The following is a 21,536-nucleotide window of genomic DNA, read 5'->3' on the forward strand; positions in this document are numbered from 1 at the left end:
TAAAAAACGTTATTAATAAAGAAGTATATAGAAATAATTACTCGTATTGCAAACTGTAAGAACAATATTCCTGACACAATGTTATATTTAAAATCGTCTTAAGTTTATTATAAAATGCTATAATAAAATAGTCTTTGCAGCATCTTAAGATAAGCTTTTTTGTAATCTGAAATCTAAGATTAAACTATGAGCACCGTTCTAAGTTGTAGAGACGTGTAATTGATTGTAATATGAAGGAAAATGTAGGAGTGATATTATATTGAAACAATTATAAATAAAGGAATGCAATTCTTCCAGAACATGTTTTTATTTTACATTTTGTACATTTTCCTTATTGCTTAGTTTATTTGCACATTTATATATATAGATACACACATGTTAAAATACTCACAATACTTTAATTTTTTTGTTGTCTTCTTTGCTCTGCGACATTATATCTTTTCGCTTTGTTTCTAGATTTAATGTTGAAACAGATCCCTGTTTTTCCCTAAACAGATCCCTAATACTTCTTTAGCTGGTTTATTTTGTAATCGTGGTTTTGTCTTCTCAAGCACCAAACAATTTTCATCAAAATGGATTGCGCATATCCTTGCTGCAAGCATATTATATCATAATATAACACATGTAATAATAACATTGTATTAAGTTGGAAGTTAAAACATTAACTTAATTATTATTTTCTTTACATTAACTTACCCGAATCAACTTTTATACCTGTTTCTTTTCTTTGGCAGGCATTAAGCCATTGCTGACGAATAGATGTTTCTTTAGAAAAAGTAAAATACTTAATTCCTTTCGTCCCATTATGATTCGTACGATTCTTACAATTTTTTATACAGCACGTTGGCATAGCTTCTCCGCAAAAATAGAATATCTAATATCAGAATATAATCTAATATCACACAATATAACCTTTAACTGTACTTTTCAATAACATGGGAGGAGCCATATTGCTTTTGGCATCTTGGATAAAGTTCTGATTGGTCAAAGAAAATGACGACTGCGCATCCTCGAAACTGTTACACCTGTTTTCTAACACCATGATGCAGACGAGTCTGGCCGCGGCTCCCCCCGGGATCGGAGGGATGACCCGTATAGCGGATGGGCCGGGCTGGGCCGATCCGTCTGCCGAGGCACAGATGGAGGAGCGACTCGCTGCCAAGATAACAGCCCATTTTGATTGGCTGTTCGGAACCCTGGCGGCAAGGCTCGAAGCGAGCCTACCCCGTAAGAGGCCCTGCTGGGAAGCAGGTGGCGAGCGGGGGAGCGGTGATGAAGCCGAAGCCTTTGGGCCAGGCGGCAGAACCGACTCCTGTCGCTATACCTGGGGGCAAGGAAGGGAAGGGAAAAGGTGGGGGGAGAGCCGCGCTCGCGACTGTCCCCGCCGCCCCGACCACTTAGACTGCCAGAGGGGGAGACAAGACCGCCCCGAGGACCTCCGCTGGAGCCTCGGGGACGCGGCAGGAGGGGGCCGTTACGTCGGATGTACCTCGACGAGCCTCCCAGTAGGGATGGGCGATACTGTATCGATATTTTGAATATCGATACTTTTGGGCTGTAATATCGATATTTTGTATCGATATTTTACATTTCGATATTAGCCTGTATCGATATTCGAACATGAATATCGAACTTTCGATACAGTCCATAATTCGACGGATATATCTTCCTCGCCTGATCGTGAGTGTATACCGTCAATTGCGCACGCAGCAGCTACTTGGCATGTGATAGTTGTGATTGGTTACCAATTACGTGTCTAGCACGGGTTGGCGCAAATTTTGCGCGGCACGTGAATGGCACGTGGCGGTTGTTGTTCGCCCGGTTCGCCGGGCATTCCGCTATTGTGTAGTGTATGACATACACTGTATGTACTGTATGTACAACTATTGCGGTGTGAAGTCTGCTGATACTGATAGCACGCTATCCGAAATCCGAACGCAGCTTACGTGAGTATAATTTAAGTAAGAATAATTGAATAATTTTCACTTCTTTTAAATTGGATATCTATTGTCTATGATTGGGTTGATCAAAGTTTATTTGTTACTATGTGGCAATATTTTTCTAAATTTTGCAGAAGTTATACATGCATGATATTGGATATATTAAATTTGAAAACTGAACTGGGAACTTGGAAAAGACTTCTCAAAATCCTAATCTCACTTTTTCCACGTTGCTATTGGCCTGACCTTCTCACTAATTCTATAACAGTACTTATCTCATGCATTATCTTACTTGCATGCATTATTTTAGATTATTTTTTTGTCATTTAAATATTCTTCCTGCATTTATTTATTTCTATGTACAGTGCCACCACCCAAAAGTGATTGTTGGAAATTTTTTGCCCGAACCAGTGAAGGCGGCCAATGTAACATTTGCCACAAGATGATCAAAACTAAGGGAAATACAACAAATTTACGCTTTCATCTGACCCGAACACATCCTAAAGTTCTGTTACAAATGAAGAGGGCTACTGAGACATCTGATGTCACAGAGGCCTCAACTTCACCGAAACAGAGAAAAGTTATGGTAATAAATATATAATTACTGTTTGTATTGAAAACTACATTAAGTTTATTCAATATTTAATATAAAATAATATTACTAATGCATTTTATATTACGCTTTTTAGCCGCAAGATGAAACTGATCAAGATATTGATGACGATTTTGATATAATGGCAAAATCTGTTTCACCTCCTAATTCTTCAGAATCGCCAGTTTTATCAGTCACGTCAAATATTTCACGATCAGAGGCATCAGTTGTGTCATTACCAGTTTTGAAAAAGAGGCAATGTACTCTTGATTCTGCTTTTCAAAACCATAAATCATTTTATGGTATTTAAGTTTTATTATTTAAAGTATTTTACTTTTAAAATTTAATTTGTTAAACATTTCAATTATCTTATATATATTTCATGTTTTGTCTTTATTATAGATGGAGGAATAAAAGCTGCTGAGTATACCAACAAGCTTATTTTCATGATTGCAAAAGATAATTTGCCATTTGCGACAGTGGAAAAGGAAGGATTTCTTACGTTTATGAAAACAGTTGCGCCGTTGTACAAGATTCCCAGCCGGAAAAAAATCACGAGCTTGATCGAAGAAAAATATGAGTTTTTATCAGGTATGATAAAAGCTCAATTTTCAGATATTAAAAATTTATGTTTAACAACCGACATTTGGACGGATACGTTAAATACTAAAAGTTTCTTAGGTCTTACAGCTCATTATATATTAAAAGAAACGTACAAGTCTGTGACTATTGGGGTTACTGAGTTAAATGACCGACATACTTCTGAAAATATAAAAATGTGGTTGTTAAACATATTACGTGATTGGAATATAGATAAAGAAAGTGTTATAAGTGTTGTATCGGATAACGCGGCTAACATGAAAAAGGCAATTACCGAATTGTTTGGCACTGAAAAACATTTGTCTTGTTTTGCACACACGTTGAACTTAGTTCCATCAATTATCATTAAAGAGGATATTATTGTTAGAAATTTCTGTAAAAAAATTAAAACTATTGTTACATATTTTAAACACTCTGTGGTTGCTGCAGATGAATTGCGAGCTCATTCAGCCTTCAAGTTAATACAAAGTGTCGAAACTCGATGGAATTCGACTTACGACATGCTTGTACGATTTATTGAATTAGCAGATAAAATAAATGGTATTCTTCTGCAACAACCTACAGCACCGATAATGTTGACTGCATCTGAATTACAAGCTGCAAAAGAATTTGTTGATTTATTAAAACCATTTAATGAAGCCACTAGAATTATATGCGGTAAACATTATCTTACTGGCAGCAAAGTAATTCCGATTATCCATACGTTAAAAAATAAATTAGATATGCTTACACCAAAAACTGAAATAGGTGTTCACTTTAAATGTGAATTAGAACGTCAGTTCTCAAACAGATTTAGTAATATTGAAAATGTTTATCCGTTGGTGATATCAACTATTTTAGATCCTCGATTCAAGAACCTTCATTTTTCTGATAAAATTGCATACGCTCATTGTGTTAACAAAATCACGCAAATAATAAATATAAATGCAAATGAATCAGATATATGCGATTTTCAAAACGCGCAACAAAATAATTTAATCCAAAGTGATAATTTTTGGACATTACACGAAAATTTAGTTGCTAAATATAAACATACGTTAAAGAATAACGATTTCACAATGGTGAATGAACTTCAATATTATTTAAATCAACCACCAATGAAAATGGATGGCAATCCACTAAAATATTGGTTAATAAATATGCATTCCGATTTAAAAAACATAGCATTGAAATATTTAACTATAATTGCGACCTCCGTTCCAAGTGAACGATTATTTTCACGGGCCGGAAATATTGTCACCGAAAGTAGAAATCGTATAACAGGTAAACATTTACAACAGATGCTTTTTTTAAACTCTCTTTCTGTGGAAGATTGGTTACTGTAGTAACTATATATGTATATATTTTTATATATACTTGTGGATAGATAATCGATGCTTAAGTTAGCGCATATTATAATGTAATTTGCATGTACGGACATAGTCATATCTGTCATATATACTTATGTCAGTCGCGGTCAGAGTAGTTGCAAGTTGCAACATTTTCTTTAAAATAAGTTTAAGAACGCGCATTTAGTTTCAGAATAAGAACTACTACTTTCACAATCGGTAATAATAATATTGTCAAACATACACATACAAATGTGTAGCATACGATAAGTATTATGTGCCGTGAGAAATCTGTAATAAGATAGTAGAGTTAAAAGAAAAGTGTTGCAACTACTCTGACCGCGACTGTACATTGTCAATTTGTCAACTTTCTATTTAATCATTTACAGGAACATGTACCTTCTTTTGTTCTCTGTTTGCGTGAATTTTGTATCCAAATTTATTACAATTAGCATAAAACTACTTGTCGCATATGTATCTGTCATAATTGATTTCTCCTTTTCAAACAATAACTTGATCTCCATGCCGTTTGCAATACTGTGACTTTATATTTAAGATAATTAGTGTATATTAATAGTGTATTTCTGTAACTTTTTTTATCATTATAACACATATGTAAATAACTAATCGAAGAAAACGAACTTAACAATGACGACGGATTAGCGGGCTGCTTATTTGTGTGTTCTCAAAATTAAATTAAAATATAACTAATAATAGAGGTATCGACAGTATCGATACTGTTAAATATCGATATTTTTCGCCCGATATTTTTAGTGTATCGATATTCTTATTTATGATACGTATCGATACGAAATATCGATATTTCTCTTGTATCGCCCATCCCTACCTCCCAGCCTGAGCCCGAGAGAACTTGGGCCAAGATGATAGGGAGGCGGAAGAGGAGGAAAAGGGAGGCCCCCTCTCTCGCCTCCTTTTCTTCCCACCCCGGAGAAACCGGTAAGACTGGCGCGGCAAGACCTTTAGGTCAGACTGCGCCAGCCAAGAAGACGAGGCGGCAGCCCCCGAGGGCGGCCGCCGTCACTATTACCTGCCCCGAGGAGCAGTATGGTGAAGTGATGGCGGAGAGGGCGGATGACCGGGAGGTGGGGTGGGCGCTTAACCGGGTTTAAAAACCGCGTAACGGCTCCCGGTTCAAAGTTCGACGGAATATCGTCGGTCTCGCCCGCCCCACCCCCCGTGGCAGCATCCGGATATGGGAGAGGGCCGTCGCCCGTGGTGCGTGCGCATGGCGCGCACCAGCGCCGCGCACGTGGCGCCACGGGCATCGACCGGGGAGAGGGAGGGGATGTGAAGTGAGGAAGTGCTCTACCTTCCTGATGCCTCCCAAGAGTTGGGCGACGGAGTCGGAGGTGGTGTCCCCGACCCGTCGTGGAGTAGGAAGGATTCCCCCAATATAAAAAAAATTATGGGACTGGAGGGAAAGGTACCTCCTGGAATACCTCCCCAGGGATTAACGGCGCGGGGGGTGCCTGGAAACATGCTGCTCAGCAATTCCCGGGCACCCTCCAGCTAAATGCCAGAGGTGGACACCCGCAGGAGTTTTAGTGAGTAGACCCATTAGGGAGTATGCTGGGGTATGCGTAAAGCATTTCCCATGCGATAAAAACAAAAGGTATGCTGCGGTCCCCTGACGCTCTTGGACCCTGGTTCTTCCTACCCCACGTGAGGGTGCGAGGAGGGGAGGAGTTCGCCGTGCGCGGCGGTAGGCGTGTCGGAGCCTCAGCCGAGATGCATTCGCTGTCCGTGGCTCGGTGTAGACCACGGTCGCTCCTCTCTCTCGCCCGGGAGCGGGCGTGCGGTCGGGGATTGCCGTACGCCCGTGCGTTAAGCAACCCCGGAAGGAGGGGTGGCGGATGGGAGAGTTGTCCTCCTCATCCGCTACAAGTTTAGGGATGCCCAGACATGGGCACGACGCGGGGGGGGGGGGGCGGACGAATCATTGCGCTACCCGTTGCCCCTTCGCGGCAAAGTTAAAACGCGTCTAGAAGGACAACCGAGGGGTTTTAGTCGGTGAGAGTCCGACATAACCGCCTGCCCCACCCCGGGGGCGAAGGTATCCATTAGGATTTTCCCTCGTTAAAAAAAAAGAAGTTATACGGCGGGGCATTTGACGATGGTAAAATGATAGTAAAATAATGATGAAATAACAAAAAAATCATTTTGCCGTCATTTTGACATTATTTTGTATGAAACATTTTTGGTTATGTTTATCGCAGTATAACCTATGTATCAAAATAAATAATACTTTCTTATATGACATTTTTTGTTTTATTTATCACAAATTGAATAATAAAAAGTTAAGTATTACTTGTTCTGCAACATCTTTGGTGACATTTTTCGTATCATAACTTATATATTAATTATAACTCTTGATTAATTATAACTTATAAATAGATAAAATTTTTTATCAGAATCACATGCAAAATCACATCAGAGTTACTTGAAAAAAAGAAATAATTTAAGTATTCTAAAATATTGTTTAAAATCTTATTAGATTTAAGAAGTTGAGGTTTTCCATTAATCTCATTTCTTAAAAAATGTATTGTTTTATCTTTGCCTTCACTACGATATTTATTAACAAGTATATCATAATTTATGCCAGATTCGGCTAATATTTTTTGCATACTAGCACTTATAACATTATTCATAGGCTTAAACAAAGATAATATTTTCTTTCTGTTTGCATTTTTTTTTATCCTTATCAAAACTTCTTCAATTGATTTTTTTGACTCTATTATTTTAGCTATATCCAAAAAAGTTACAGACAATTTTTCTAATAATTCAACATCGAATCGTGCATCATGTGCATCATCACTTGACAATGAAAGAAGTTCTGTTGCTAGAGTGGTTAATTTATAACCATTTTTTTTATTAGGATATTTTTTTTTAAACAGATAATGTATCAAAAAATCCTAAAATATAATTTTTATATTCCTGTAAGAGAGACAACTCTTTAACTGCTAAAATAAAACGAATAGAATCAAATGAACAGTTATGAGCTACCAGGATACAAATCTTTTCTATATTTTTAAAGTATTTCAATAATTTAAGAAATACCATTCGCCGATGGAAAGTAACAACTTTTTCTCCATTATGAAATAATTGTTTATTGACTCTACTCAGGCCATTAATTTTTGTTGCTTGATTGTCAATTGCTTTTGTAGGAGTAATAAACGAATCGAATTGTAGCTCTTCGCATTTCATACATGTTTGTAAAATTTCACGAAATAAGTCGAAGCCTCCGGTCTCTAAATCAAAGAAGACTACAGCAATATTATGCGTATTGTAATTAAAGTTGTCACCAATCACCTTTTTTATGCAATTTTCTATAACTAATGTTTCTTTAAACAATCCCATATTATTCTTGTACGTATCACCTTCTATTTGCTCTGTCGTATGCCGTAACTGGGACTTTTTAGATTTCAATTCTAATCGTCTTTTTTTAAACTCGGCTTACTTGCTTTTTCTTTTTTTTTTTTAATGATATTTTGGTTGAGCGTTAAACATATTTATTCAGTTGACTATTCCAGGGAAAATTAATCGCATTCATTGAACGCCGCAAGTAGTCTGTGCCGTAATTTTTTTTAGCAACAGTGCTAGCAAATCGATAGTCAGCGGATTCAAAGGTGCTGGTTTTGGTGCCTTACTACACATTGAATTATTTAGATTTTTATTTGTTTGGCTGCTAGCTGCTGCAGCAAATTTTTCTGCATTATCTGCCAGTTTTGTAAATGTATTTTTCAAGACCTCGAAAAGAATCACATTTTTCAAGCTAATACCAGTATAATTTTCTTTATCAGCATTATCTTGGCTACAATTTTTGTGATAACCAAAAATATGATATAGGATGTTCTTTAAAGCAACTTGAACTTTCGATATATTACCTTGATTCTGTTTGACTGCGTATGTGAAACATCGCTGAAGATGTTTTATAGCATCATTAGATAACTTACGATCAGGATCTGAAACTTTACTATTATAAATTTCATGCAAAGTATTACCCACACCTTTGTAGTGTGATTCATATCAGACTGCTTGATTATTTCGTAATTTATGAATATTATATATTTTTAAATAAATAAAAAGTAACTACGCTCGTATAAATTAAAAATTAAATAGAAAAAACAAGGCCAATAAACGAGCATTAAAAGATGTTTGCTACATAGCACATTTTACGTCCTGATGAATACATGTAAGTTTCAACGGTTTTATACTTGCGACAATCATCTCAGTCATACACGATCTTTACAGATAAAACCTTTTTATATTCTGACTACACATTCTGAGAACAATTATGGACCGGACCCGATTTATTCTCGCCTCCGAACGAAGAATCAATTACGTAATTTTCGCTGACTACATTTCATCTCTGACTTTGACTTCGTAGATGTATCGACATGGACTCACAGTATGTATTCGTTAGACAATCGAATGGTGATGTGGCTCGATAGGCTTAAGTATTTTATAATGTTATTGTAACACGACGAATTCTACATGTTAATTTAATTACTACGGCTGAAGAAGACTCAGTGAAGTCAAAACGTTCCGTCCAATGTATATATACCTATTGATTATATGTTTTTAAACATCTTTTAATGCTTGTTTATTGGCCTTGTTTTTTCTATTTAATTTTTAATTTATACGAGCGTAGTTACTTTTTATTTATTTATTTGTATACCCAGGCCGAAAATGGGTTTTAGATATCTTCCTTTTAGGTTCCATCCTTTTAATTTTGGTTATTTATTTCATGTATTTGGCAATGAATCGATATCATTACTAAAACGTTGGATTGACGTAAACTATAGAATTATAAGAGCCACATCCAAGCTACACTTTCTAAAAAAATGTAAATTGAATAATCTGATACCGACACATCTTACTTATTTATATCGTGATACACTCTTATTACACCATCCGAAATCAACTCACAAACTAAGAAATTCTCTCAACTTATTCAGGAAAAAAGCGTTACAAATCGAAATTTTCGACTTACTTAGATTGTTAGATCAACTGCACGCGGGAAAATAGCGTTTGTGTCTAATGGACTTTCGAACATTTTACCTTGGCACATATGGAATGAGATTACCAGACACCATAGTACTCCCTTTATGAAACTTCAACATAAATTATACCTATCCAACAAAAAGAAATTTGAGTGGCTAATAGAAAAAACTCATCAGAACGAATACAAAAACATTAATCCAATCGAATATTTTTGTATTCTTGATAACCTTAACCTAGGAGATATTTAGTTTACAAATAACATTACAAGGATAAAATCGAATGAGTCCATAATAGAAATGTCTATTGATCCCAGAAAATTTACAATCAATCCAAATCCTCTAAATAAAACGAATGACAAATAGTTTATAAACTTGTCCAATAAAGAAATCCCTTCTGATGTCACAAATTTATTACAACTTAGAGGTAAGTTTTGCCTCCCACTGAATTACAATAAAAAGAAAGCTATTCACGAATTCATCAAGGATATCGAGGGCAACACTAAACAGCACAACATAAAAAACCTCACCAAAATACGTAATTTTGTTATTCCACAATTTCACAATTTCTTATACACGAATCCGCCTAATGACACAATCAGCAATAGATTAATTTCAATGCATAAAACGACCCAGCGGTTTTGCACTGAAAATAACGACATTATTTTCACCAGGAGTGACAAAGGAAACGTCACAGTAGCCCTAAATAAAAACATCTTTATACAGAAAATGGAAAATATGCTAAACGATACTAGTACATACAAGGTGGTCACAAAAAAACCCGTCCAAACAAATTAACAATAAATTAAATAACCTGTTGAAATTGTGGCATCAGAAGGAATACATTTATAAACAAAATTTATTCAGACTCCGATCTAGCGATTTTCTCCTACCAAAAGCCTATGGTCTCCCGAAGATTCATAAAGAAAATCACCCCTTTAGAATCATAGTCTCTTCAGTAAACACGGATTTATATGCCTTCGCAAGATATCTGCACGATATAATGGCGGAAAGCATTCCCCATGCGGTTAGTCACGTAAATAATAGCTTCGATCTATACAGAGAACTCTTTAACAAAAAAATCTCCAGTTCGGATGTTTTAATCTCACTAGATGTAACGTCACTGTTCACCAACATTCCTTTGAATCTTGTAATCAGGGGGGTCGGCAACCGTTGGGGATACATAAGCAAAAAAACAAGAATACCGAAAAAAGAATTTCTATTAGCTCTTGAGTTTGTATTGACATCTACATACTTCACTTTTAACAACGTGATATACAGACAAACCTACGGCGCACCAATGGGATCGCCACTATCCCCGATAGTTGCTGACGTGATGCAAGATCTAGAGGAAACATCACTGAGATTGACCAGATTAATATTGACTTTTTATCGCCGCTATGTTGATGACATAATAATGGCAGCACTCTACGATAAAATACAAGAGATCGTAGACATTTTCAACAATTATCACGAGAGATTGAGATTTACTGTGGAATGTGAGGTGGATCGCAACTTAAACTTTTTAGATCTATCTCTGCATGTTATTGATAAAACCTTACACATAGATTGGTATCATAAGAAAACGTTTTCTGGCAGATACCTTTCTTATTACTCGAGTCATCCAGATTGTCACAAGATAGACACAATATTTAGTTTGGTCGACAGAGCTACCCTGCTGTCCCACCCCATGTACCACACTAAAAATTTGGAGTTAATTATCGACATTTTATTAAATAACGGATATCCTCTTGAATTAATATTCAGGAAAGTCAATCTGAGACTAAAGTACCTAATCAACAATAAACTGAAATACACAAATGAAAATGAGCGATTTAATCAACATAGCGACGACACAATACAGAACAAAAAATTTGTAGTCATTCCGTTTATAAAAAACATATCGAACAAAGCGGCTCATTTACTCAACAGCGAGGAGCATATGATAGGATACAGAGCAGTTCTCAATAATCTTGGTAGATTCGTAAAAGCGCAGAAAGATAAAAATCCTGGAATTTTGAATAATAATGTAGTATATAAAATTTCGTGTAAAGATTGCAGTGCTTCGTACGTAGGACAAACAAAGCGATAATTAAAAACCAGATTAAATGAACATAAGAACAACATCAGGGCGGACCCGTCGAGACATTCTGTGATTTCCGAACATACCACAAAATTCAATCACACTTTCGATTGGGATAATACATTGATACTCGACTCCGAACCTAATTTTCATAAGAGACTCATTTCTGAGATGCTACATATTAAAGAACAAAAAAACGGGATCAACTTGAATACGGACACAGAATTTCTTGACGACTCATATTTCAGTATACTTGACGAGTTAGCCAATCATAAGTTTTAAAGAATGTTTGGTTACATTGTTGTTTGTTTATAACTCTGCTCGTCCCTACAATCCGCACAGTCATCTGACATCCGCGAAACGAGAAAGAGCACTACATAGCACATTTTACGTCCTGATGAATACATGTAAGTTTCAACGGTTTTATACTTGCGACAATCATCTCAGTTATACATGATCTTTACAGATAAAACCTTTTTATATTCTGACCACACATTCTGAGAACAATTATGGACCGGACCCGATTTATTCTCGCCTCCGAACGAAGAATCAATTACGTAATTTTTGCTGACTACATTTCATCTCTGACTTTGACTTCGTACATGTATCGACATGGACTCACAATATGTATTCGTTAGACAATCGAATGGTGATGTGGCTCGATAGGCTTAAGTATTTTATAATGTTATTGTAACACGACGAATTCTACATGTTAATTTAATTACTACGGCTGAAGAAGACTTGTCAGTGAAGTCGAAACGTTCCGTCCAATGTATATATACCTATTGATTATATGTTTTTAAACATCTTTTAATGCTCGTTTATTGGCCTTGTTTTTTCTATTTAATTATATATTTTTGTGTGTGTGTGTGTGTGTGCGTGTGCGTGTGCGTGTGCGTGTGCGTGTGTGTGTGTGTGTGTCAGCAGGATAAGGACCCCACGGTTTGTCACTCCCGTAATATTTAATAATTTTTTTTTCAAGTTATAACTTTTTATTGTGTCTCTCTTTATTCTAAGCGCCATACTGAGTTTGCCTTTTTGAATTTTTTTAAATGCGCACTCGGTATTTGAAAGCTAATATGTTTACATAAATTTTGCACCCCGAAAAAAATTTTTAAACCCTCTTAAATTTTGGGCGTGGCGCTGTTCCGGTTGACATGAAATGTCCCATATATATATATATATATATATATATATATATATATATATATATTGATATAAAAATAAATATATGATTATAAATTAAAAATAATTATATTATAAAATAAATTAAGACACAATTATATTTTAAAATATATATATTTACTAGCATGCCCCGCCGGGCTTCGTCCCGGAGAACATGTGTATTAAGACACGCAAATAGTCTCTCTCTCTCCCTATAAGATTGCCCTTTCCAAAAAGATCGGTAACAAAAAATTATATACTTTATAGCACTCCCCGAGAAATTCAACCTTTACTTTACGTACAATTCTTTGAGATTCGGTTATTCGGAACCGATTTTCAAAAAGATTGGTAACAAAAAATAGTACATTTTATAGCACTCCCCGGAAAATTCTACCCCTGTTTAATCTATAATTCTTTGAGATTCGGTCAATTATTTCCCGAAAAATTAGAAAAATTAGAAAAACCGGGTTTCAGGAAATCGGTAACAAAAAACTATACACATAGTGGCACTCCCCGGAAAATTCTACCCCTATTTCATATACTTTTGGTAAAAATTCGGTTCAGGGGTTTGGGCTGGGCGTTGATGAGTGAGTGAGTGAGTGAGTGAGTCAGTCAGGACATCTTCCTTTATATATATAGATTACGTTTATTAATATATAAAATGAAACAGTATATTATAAACAAGTGTTTATTATATTGTATTGTATTGTATTATTTATTGTCTCTCCCCTTAGGGTTTACAAGGCGTTTTTTCCGAGGAACGTTCCCAAACCTCGTACATTTACATTGCGACCGCGCGCTTCGGAGGCGAGTTCGGAAACGATCCGACGAGCATCCTCAATGGAGAAGATACCGACTGAGGGGACGAAGGCGAGGATCGATAACGTGAGACGCCCAAACCGTAGTGACCTGCAGAGGCAATGGGCCAGAGGACCATCCCGCATACCTGGCGCACGAATGTGCGACGCCAGATTTACCGACAAAGCAAGGTTCCCGAAAAGGATACCGGCTTCGGGTACAAGGACGCTCGACGGATTGGGTGAGACCTGGGATATCCTCCCAGAAGGTTTGCGCCATGACCCGGTGAAAATCCCCGGGAAACATAATTTCTCCAGGGAAAGAGAGGTCCGACGGACTCACCAGGACCAGAGGAGCCTCTCCAGAGGGTCGGCGCCATTGTCCGGCGAAATCCCGGCGAAAAACACTTTCGCCAGGAACTTATCCATCCGACGGTCTCACCAGGACCTGGGACACCCTCCCACAGGGTCGGCGTCAAAGCCAGACAAGTTCCCCGGGAAAAGCATCTTCCCCAAGAACAACCAACGGAATCCGTCGCGAGAGGTCCTGGGACACCCGCCTAGGGGGTCGACGTCGAGCTCCGACAAAGATACCCAGGATACGCATCATCTCCGGGAACAGTGGCCCGGAACAGCGATACCAGCTCCCGAGAAACCCAGCCAGAGGGTCGGCGTCAACGGCCGACGACATCGACGTCACCCGGACGTCGTCTACAGGGAGAACACCCAGATTCACCTTCAGGGGCATCTCCGAGGAGGTGCGCATAGGTCGACGTCGTCCGCGTCGAACAGTTTCCGTGAGTGAAAACCTGGTGCAGCGGTACCGAGGAAGGAAGGTTCTCGCACTGCGTTGCGCGTAGAAATTTCCACGGGAACCTTCTAGAACGGACATAAGTGAGTGATGCGCAAAAGGGCACGCGAGAGGGTAGTGAAAATCATCGTGTTTTCGCATGATCGCGCCAGATGTGCCGGCCGCGAACAATAGACGATCGAGAAAGTTCCGAGGAGTGGGAACGATCCGGCATAAGTGGGGAGCCCAAGCGAGAGCGACCGCTCGAGGCAGTCTCTCGGGTATAGCCGTGGCGAACACACGTATCACACTCTGTACGATCGGCATACGCGTTATACTTTACAACCGAGAACTCCCGCGTACTATCGCGTAAAATTACTCGTCTTAACTAACAGCGAGGGGCAATTAATTGCCAAATACAATCGAGTGTTAGCAACAATACGCGAGTTGAAATTCGGATACATTGTTAATTAACGGAAGTGCAATTATCGAGTATATAACAACTACGGGCATTGGGTCACGCGGATACGGAATATTGTGCGGACATTATTAATTATTGTATTTAACCACCGAATACTCGTTCGTTAATTCAGCGCACGAACATTTGTATGATAGAGTGATGGTCACGGCCGAGTGCGTGATCATAGTTTAACAATCACGAGGCACAAAGTCCTCCGATCGGAATAATTATCTGGAATAAAAGCATCGTATCGACTAAACGAATAAGCCGAGATACGCAATTTGAATAATTGTGCAACTTTATTAAAATAAAGCGACATTCACACCGAGGCGAGAAACTCGCGTTGTGAGACACCTTTATGATATTGTGAAACGGCCTGTAATGTTGAAATGATGATCTGGAATTAAAGATTAATTAATTCTGAAACAAATTCTCCTGATTAATTATAAAAAATTATCGATACTTACCTTATCCTTTGGCGATGATCCAACGTTGGCCAGCGGCAATCCGGTATGCGATGTAAAGCGAGGATCCGGGGAAGTAGAGCAGCAACAGAGCAGCGATCCATCCGAGGCGGGAACCTGAAAGAAAGAAGCGAATTAGTACGTAATTAAAACATAATTATCGGGACTTACCCTTATCTGGTATGCGAGGTAAAGCGAGGATCCAGAGACGGGTAACGGCAACGGCGATCCATTCCGGGCGTCGATCTGCAACAAAACATAAAATAATTATCACATATTTATTTTATAATTACTTACCTCTATCTGGTATGCGATGTAAAGCGAGGATCCAGGGATGAGAAGCAGCAACGGTGATCCAACAGGGACATCAGTCTGAAATAAAATTCAAATAATTAGGATATAATTAATTTATCCTTACTTACCTCTATCTGGTATGCGATGTAAAGCGAGGATCCAGGGATGAGAAGCAGCAACGGTGATCCATCAGGGACATCCTTCTGAAACAAATAATTCCTATTAGCGTCTTGCGAATAATCGGGGCGTTGATGCGAACTTACCTTCTCGGTGGTCTAAGGTAAAACCGAGTGGCGACCGTTTGATAGGAATATTATCCGCCGGAATCGGGCTCAACACGTACCGTCCGGTCACAACATAACATTCACTCTAGCTTTTAAACATAAACATAGACATAGATCAAATCCCCGAAGTCCACCTCCTCTTCTTACTTGTCCACTTCCGCTCCTTGTGGTCGTTTTCCTTTTCCTCTTCCTACGCTTCGTCTCTCCGTGGCCCTCTTCCTCTTCTTCTTCCTCCGCTTCCGCTTCGTCCCCGCCCTCAGACTTCACTTCCCTCCCTCCCTCCTCTTCTTATTTAGCCCAGGCCCTCTTTCCTCCTTCCTCCTTCTCCTCTTCGGACTCATCTTCGACGAGCAGCTTATTCCCCATCTCCTTCGATATCTCTTCATCCTCCGATCTCCCTGTACTCCTACGTAACCTCTCCTCTATTTTCTACTCTCTCTCTTCTCTCTCCCTATCTCTCCTTTCCACCGACTTGTCCTCGTGTATTTTTATCAACCCGCTCCCATTTCTTCTAATCGGCTTATCACACATTCTCTCCCTCATTCTCCTTTATCTTAATCACACCCCTCACCCTCCAGCCCTTCCATGTATTTCCTCCTGCTTCTGTCTTTCTCGATCTCCCTCATCCACCATTCTCCCTCCCCCCTCTCTCCCAGTACCCATCTCCTTGCCTCCTGCCAACTCCCCCTCCCTCGTCCCACTCCCTACACCGTTCCCACGTATGTTCCCATGTCTCCTCCTCTCCTTCGCACAATCTGCATATCCTTTTCTCCTTCTCCTCCCAGTGCCTTCCCTCCCTCATTTCATTCCCCAGTCTAAATCTCGCCACTCTGTTCCACCTGCTTTCTCCCCACCCTTTCTTTAAATACTCCGGTATTCTTTTCTCTTTCACTTCTTTGTACCATTTACTGTATCTGGACTCTTTTATTCTCTCCCATCTCTCCGCTCTTTGTACCTCTCTTTCCCACTTCACCATCTCCTCTAATCTTGCCTCTTCTCCACCCTTTCTCTCCCCCTCTTCCTCCTCCCACAAGCCTCTGTCGCTCAGATACTTCTTCCTGCCCTCTTCCCAATCCGAGAGCCTCCCTCTTCTCCTTGATCTCTCCTTCATTTCCTCCCAGCACCGTCTCGCCAACTCACTTTCTCCACCCTCCTCCAGCCTCCTTCCAAACCCCCACACCCTCCTGCCTGCCCTGCCTCTCAGTTTTTTTCTCTGTAGCTCCTCCCTCACCAGGTACCCCGGCGTCCTCCTATCTACTCCCAACACCCATCTCAAGTATCTTTCTTTCAGTCTCTCCATCCCCTCCCTTTCTTCCCATCCCCATATTTCCACCCCATATCCCATTACCGTCCAAACCAACTTGTCAAATAGCCAAAGCCTTCTCCCCCAATTCTTCCCGAATCTCCTCTTCCCTATCCCCCAGACTTGCCCCATGACCGCCGCCGCCTTCTTGACTCTTTCCTTCACGTGTGCCTCTTGCCCTCCATTCCTTTGCAACGTATATCCTAAGTATCTGAATTCTTTCACCTCCTCCACTTTTTTCTTTTCCACCACCAGTCTCTTTTCACCATTCTTCCTCCTCCTTTTCTAAACCTCATGATCTTGGTTTTCTCCGCATTAAGCTCCAACCTCTTCTTATCCAGGTATCTCTCTAGCCTCTCTATCATACTTCTCATTTCATCCTCTCCCTCCGCCAGTAGCACCATGTCATCCGCATACTCTAAATCATACACCCTTTCTTCTCCCAACTTGATTCCTCCCCACTTGACCTTCTTCATCTCCTCCTCCAAGTCCGCCAACAATATAATAAACAGTAGCGGACTCAGCGGGCACCCCTGTCTTACCCCTCTTGCTGTCCAGAAACTCTCACCCAGTTCCTTACCCATTCTAACCCTACTTCTCATCTCTCTCAGCACTTCCTCTATCCTCTCTACCAGACCCTCCCTAACCCCCTCTCTCCCTCAACGCCCCAATCAACACCTCCCTATCCACCGAGTCAAAGGCCGCCTTTAGATCCACAAACAACGCCACCACCTTTCCCCCTTTTTTCTCCAGTTGTTTGTTCACTAGATAATTAAGCACATAAATGTTGTCCACCGTCCCCATTCCCTTCCTGAATCCCGTTTGACTCGGCAAAATGATCCCCTTACCCTCCACTTCCTCCCTCAGTTTTTCCACTAACACCGTCACGTATATCTTATATGGGTGGATAACAGGGTGACCCCTCTGTAGTCTTCCACCCTCTCCCCCTCTCCCTTCTTCGCTATGGGTACAATCACTCCCTCCTTCCAGCTCTCCGGCCACCCCCCTCCCCACCAGACTTTATTGCAAAACCCTTTCACCCAATCCTCCAATTTTCCCCCCCCCCGTGCTTCCACACCTTACTCGGAATACCATCCATCCCTGCCGCCTTCCCCTCTTTCAATTTCTTTAGGGTCCTTCTCACTTCCTCCTTACTTATTTCCTCCTCGCCTCCCTCACCCTCCCGCCTCATTTTCCTTCTTCCTTTGACAACCCTGCTTTCTACCCCCCCCCCCGAGCAGCCTCATAAAATGTTCCTTCCACTCCGCCATCTCTATCCCTTCCATCACTTTCCTCTTCTTCCTCCTCTCTCTATTAACTATCTCCCACACTTTACTTTCTCTGCTCACTTCCGCCGCCCTTTTTTCCCACCTCTCGTTCTCCTCCTTCTTTTTCCTCTTGCACAGCTCTCTGAACTCTTGCTTCCTTCTTTTGTATTCTTCTGCCCTCCCACCTTTCCTTCTCTACCTCCTCAATTCCCCTCTTGCCTCCCTCTTTTTCTCCAGACACTTTATATCCCACCAGCCCATTTTTTTCTTTTCCTTCTTATTCAGCTCCTCCTCTGTCTCTTTCATTGCTCCCTTCACCCTCCCCTCCACCTCCTCCCATTCCTCTTCTAGCCCCCTCTTCCCCAGTTCCACCCCCCCTAGCTTCCGCTTGAACTTCTCTCCCTTCTTCGTTCCATACCCCCCTTCATACTCTTTTTCCACCTTTGTGCCCTTTCCCGCTTCTCCACTCTCCTTTCAGCCATACTTCCACCGGTTGGTGGTCGGAGTCCACCCTATCCCCTATCCTCATCTTTTCTACTCTGTCCTTTGTCTCTCCCTCTCCATTTATATAATCAATCACTGTGCTCCCCCTTCCCCCGATATATGTAAACTCTCCCTCTTTGTCTCCTCTTGTGTTTCCGTTGAAAATGCACCACCCTCTTTCCTCCAGAAAGTCCAGCATCAGCCTACCCTCCCCATTAATAGTCCGGTCCTTTGATCGTCTCTCTCCTTGCCCCCCTCTCCCTTTCTCCCCTTCCACCCTTTCCAACTCACCTCCTTCCTCCCCTGTTCTCGCGTTGAAATCCCCTCCCATCAACACTCTAACTCCCGCCTCTTTGTCCTCCACCCACCTCTCCAGCCCCCTCAAGGCCTTCTCCATGCCTTCTCCAACGTAGACTCCCACTATCCTCCATCTCTCCTCCCCCACCCTCACCCTGCCCGTCATGATCCCCTCTCCTGCCCCCACAATTCTTTCCTCCTCCGCCAACTCCTTCCTTATACCCATGACCATTCCTCCCTTCGCCCTTCCCTTCTTGTTTTCTCTCTTCACCGTTTGCATTCCCCATTCATACCCTCCCGGCAGCCTCTCCTTGATTCTTTTCCACCCTTTATCATCCAGCCATGTTTCCAACAGCACCATCACATCCCATTCCTTCAGCCCTATCCAAAACTCACTGTCTTTATTCTCTAACCCGGCCACATTCCAAAAAGTTACGTTCCATTCCCTTCTTCTCTCCCCCTTCCCTTTCCTCTTTCTCTTCTCCCCTCCCTCCTTCCTCTTGTCCTGCTTACACTTATTCCTCAACTTGGTAGTGGCATACTCGTCCTCCTCGGGCTGGCTTTCCTCCTGACGAACATTGGGTCCAGTGACGAGCTATTCTGTTCCCTCTCTTTTCTCTCTCCCCTCTTCTTTTCTTCTTCGTTCCCCCCTCCCATTCCTTAAAACCTTTTCCTCATTCCATTTCCAGTATTGCTCATCTATCCATAGCTTTCCGTATCCTATTCTCACCCTCCTTCCTCTTCTCTCCTCCAATCTCGCGATTTCCTCCAGCTTTCACCTCATCTTTCTCTCTTTTCATGTCCAGTCTTCCATAATTCTCTCCTTCCTTCCCTTCAGCTCTCTCTTTCTCTTCATGATTTCTTCTCTCTGCTCCTTACTCCTCATTCTTACCATTACCATTTTTCTATCCTTCTCTCTATCCCCGACCACTCTCTTGATCTTCTCAATGTTTCCTATCACTTCTATGGCCTTTAGCACGGCCTCCTCCACATCTTCCCTCCTCCTTCCTTCTTTAACCTCTAGCCCTCTGATTATTACATTCTTTCTCCTCTCCTCCCGTTCCTTCCTTTCCATCCTCCTCTCAAGCTCTCTAATTTTATCTCCTTCTCCTCCCCCCGACACCCCACCCCCTTTTCCTTCCCCCTCTTTATCTCTTTCCAGCTCCTCCACCTTCTTTTCCAGCCCTTTTATGGAACTCATCAACTTCTCCTTCTCTTCATTCCATTTCCCCTCCCTCTCCCTCCCCTCTCTTCTCAACTCCTCCACCTCCTTCCTCATCAACCTCCCCTGCTCTTTAAAACCTTCCATCATCTCTTCCATCATCTGTCTCAATTCCTCCCTCCACCCTTTCACCTCCTTCAGATCCTTTATCACCTCCTTTATTTCATCCCTCCACCCCCTCATCTCCCCCCTCTACTCACTCCTCTCCCTCTCCTCTCAACCTACAGCCTCGGCGGGCTTCTTAAATTTCCTACCCTCCTTCTCGTCCCCCAGCCCCTGCAGTTCCGCATTCTCCCTTTTCCTCTTTGCCTCTCCATTACTCCCGACACTGCTGACACTCCCGCTTCTTGCTCTCTGGCCTCTCGCCCCCCCTCTCCTTTCTCATCGAACCCCATCCTCCTGATCATTCTCTCACTGCCGATTCCCGACTCTCTCGCTACCCGTCCGCCACCTATACTCACGCTCTCCTCGCCCGCGGCCGCTCACCGCTCAACGCTCTCCCCTCTTAACTCTTCGCGTGCTCCCTGCCCGACCCGCTCTCGCGTACGCTTTTCTCTCTTAGCGCCTCGCGTGCTCCCTGCCCAACCTGCTCACACACGTACGTTTTCCGAACCCTTTCTATTCCTTATCCTTCCTGTTCGTACCTTCCCTCCACTACCACACACACTCTCGCTCCTCCACTCTCTCCCTCTCACTCTCTCACTCTCACCAACACCTTCCAACGCTCTCACACACCGCCGAAAAACTTTGCCCTGTCACCGCGTGTCACTCTCTAACGCACCGGAAACGGACCAAGTGTTTATTATACTTATACTAATATACGTGTACAGCATAATATAAGTATAATAAACATAAGTATAATATGAGCTGGTATTATATAAGTATATAATATATAATTATTACTAATACGTTTATGCGAGCGTTATTTCTGTAATTAACTTACGATAATTCCTTTGCGTAAACGGGATTTTCTTTCGCATAAACGGGATTTTGTAGTAACTTACGATAATTTACTCTGCGTAAACGAGTGAATTATCGTAAGTTTTACTATAGAAGTAACGCTCGCGTTAACGTAGTATACAATACATATAAATAATAAGTAACATATATATGTAAGATTATAATGTAAGTACGTATAAGTAAGTA

At 41.0% G+C, this 21,536-nt stretch overlaps 1 protein-coding gene, 1 long non-coding RNA gene and 1 pseudogene across 3 annotated transcripts in view; 2 read left to right on the forward strand and 1 right to left on the reverse strand.

Annotated features, from left to right (window-relative positions):
- LOC139813476 (uncharacterized) overlaps window positions 1-21,536 on the forward strand; it is a 396,598-nt gene that overhangs the window by 164,085 nt on the left and 210,977 nt on the right. The gene's annotated exons all lie outside the window — the stretch shown is intronic.
- LOC139813578 (uncharacterized) lies at window positions 1,497-3,233 on the forward strand. Of its 2 annotated transcripts, none has more exons than XR_011732188.1 (4): window positions 1,497-1,946; window positions 2,306-2,526; window positions 2,630-2,834; window positions 2,935-3,233. It is a non-coding gene; the product is annotated as an uncharacterized lncRNA (long non-coding RNA). The 2 variants fall into 2 exon arrangements; XR_011732187.1 differs by lacking the exon at window positions 1,497-1,946 and adding an exon at window positions 2,011-2,207.
- Window positions 16,372-20,573, reverse strand: LOC139812789 (uncharacterized; annotated as a pseudogene).

This window comes from Temnothorax longispinosus, chromosome 5 (genome assembly GCF_030848805.1).
Source record: "Temnothorax longispinosus isolate EJ_2023e chromosome 5, Tlon_JGU_v1, whole genome shotgun sequence".
NCBI lineage: Eukaryota > Metazoa > Arthropoda > Insecta > Hymenoptera > Formicidae > Temnothorax > Temnothorax longispinosus.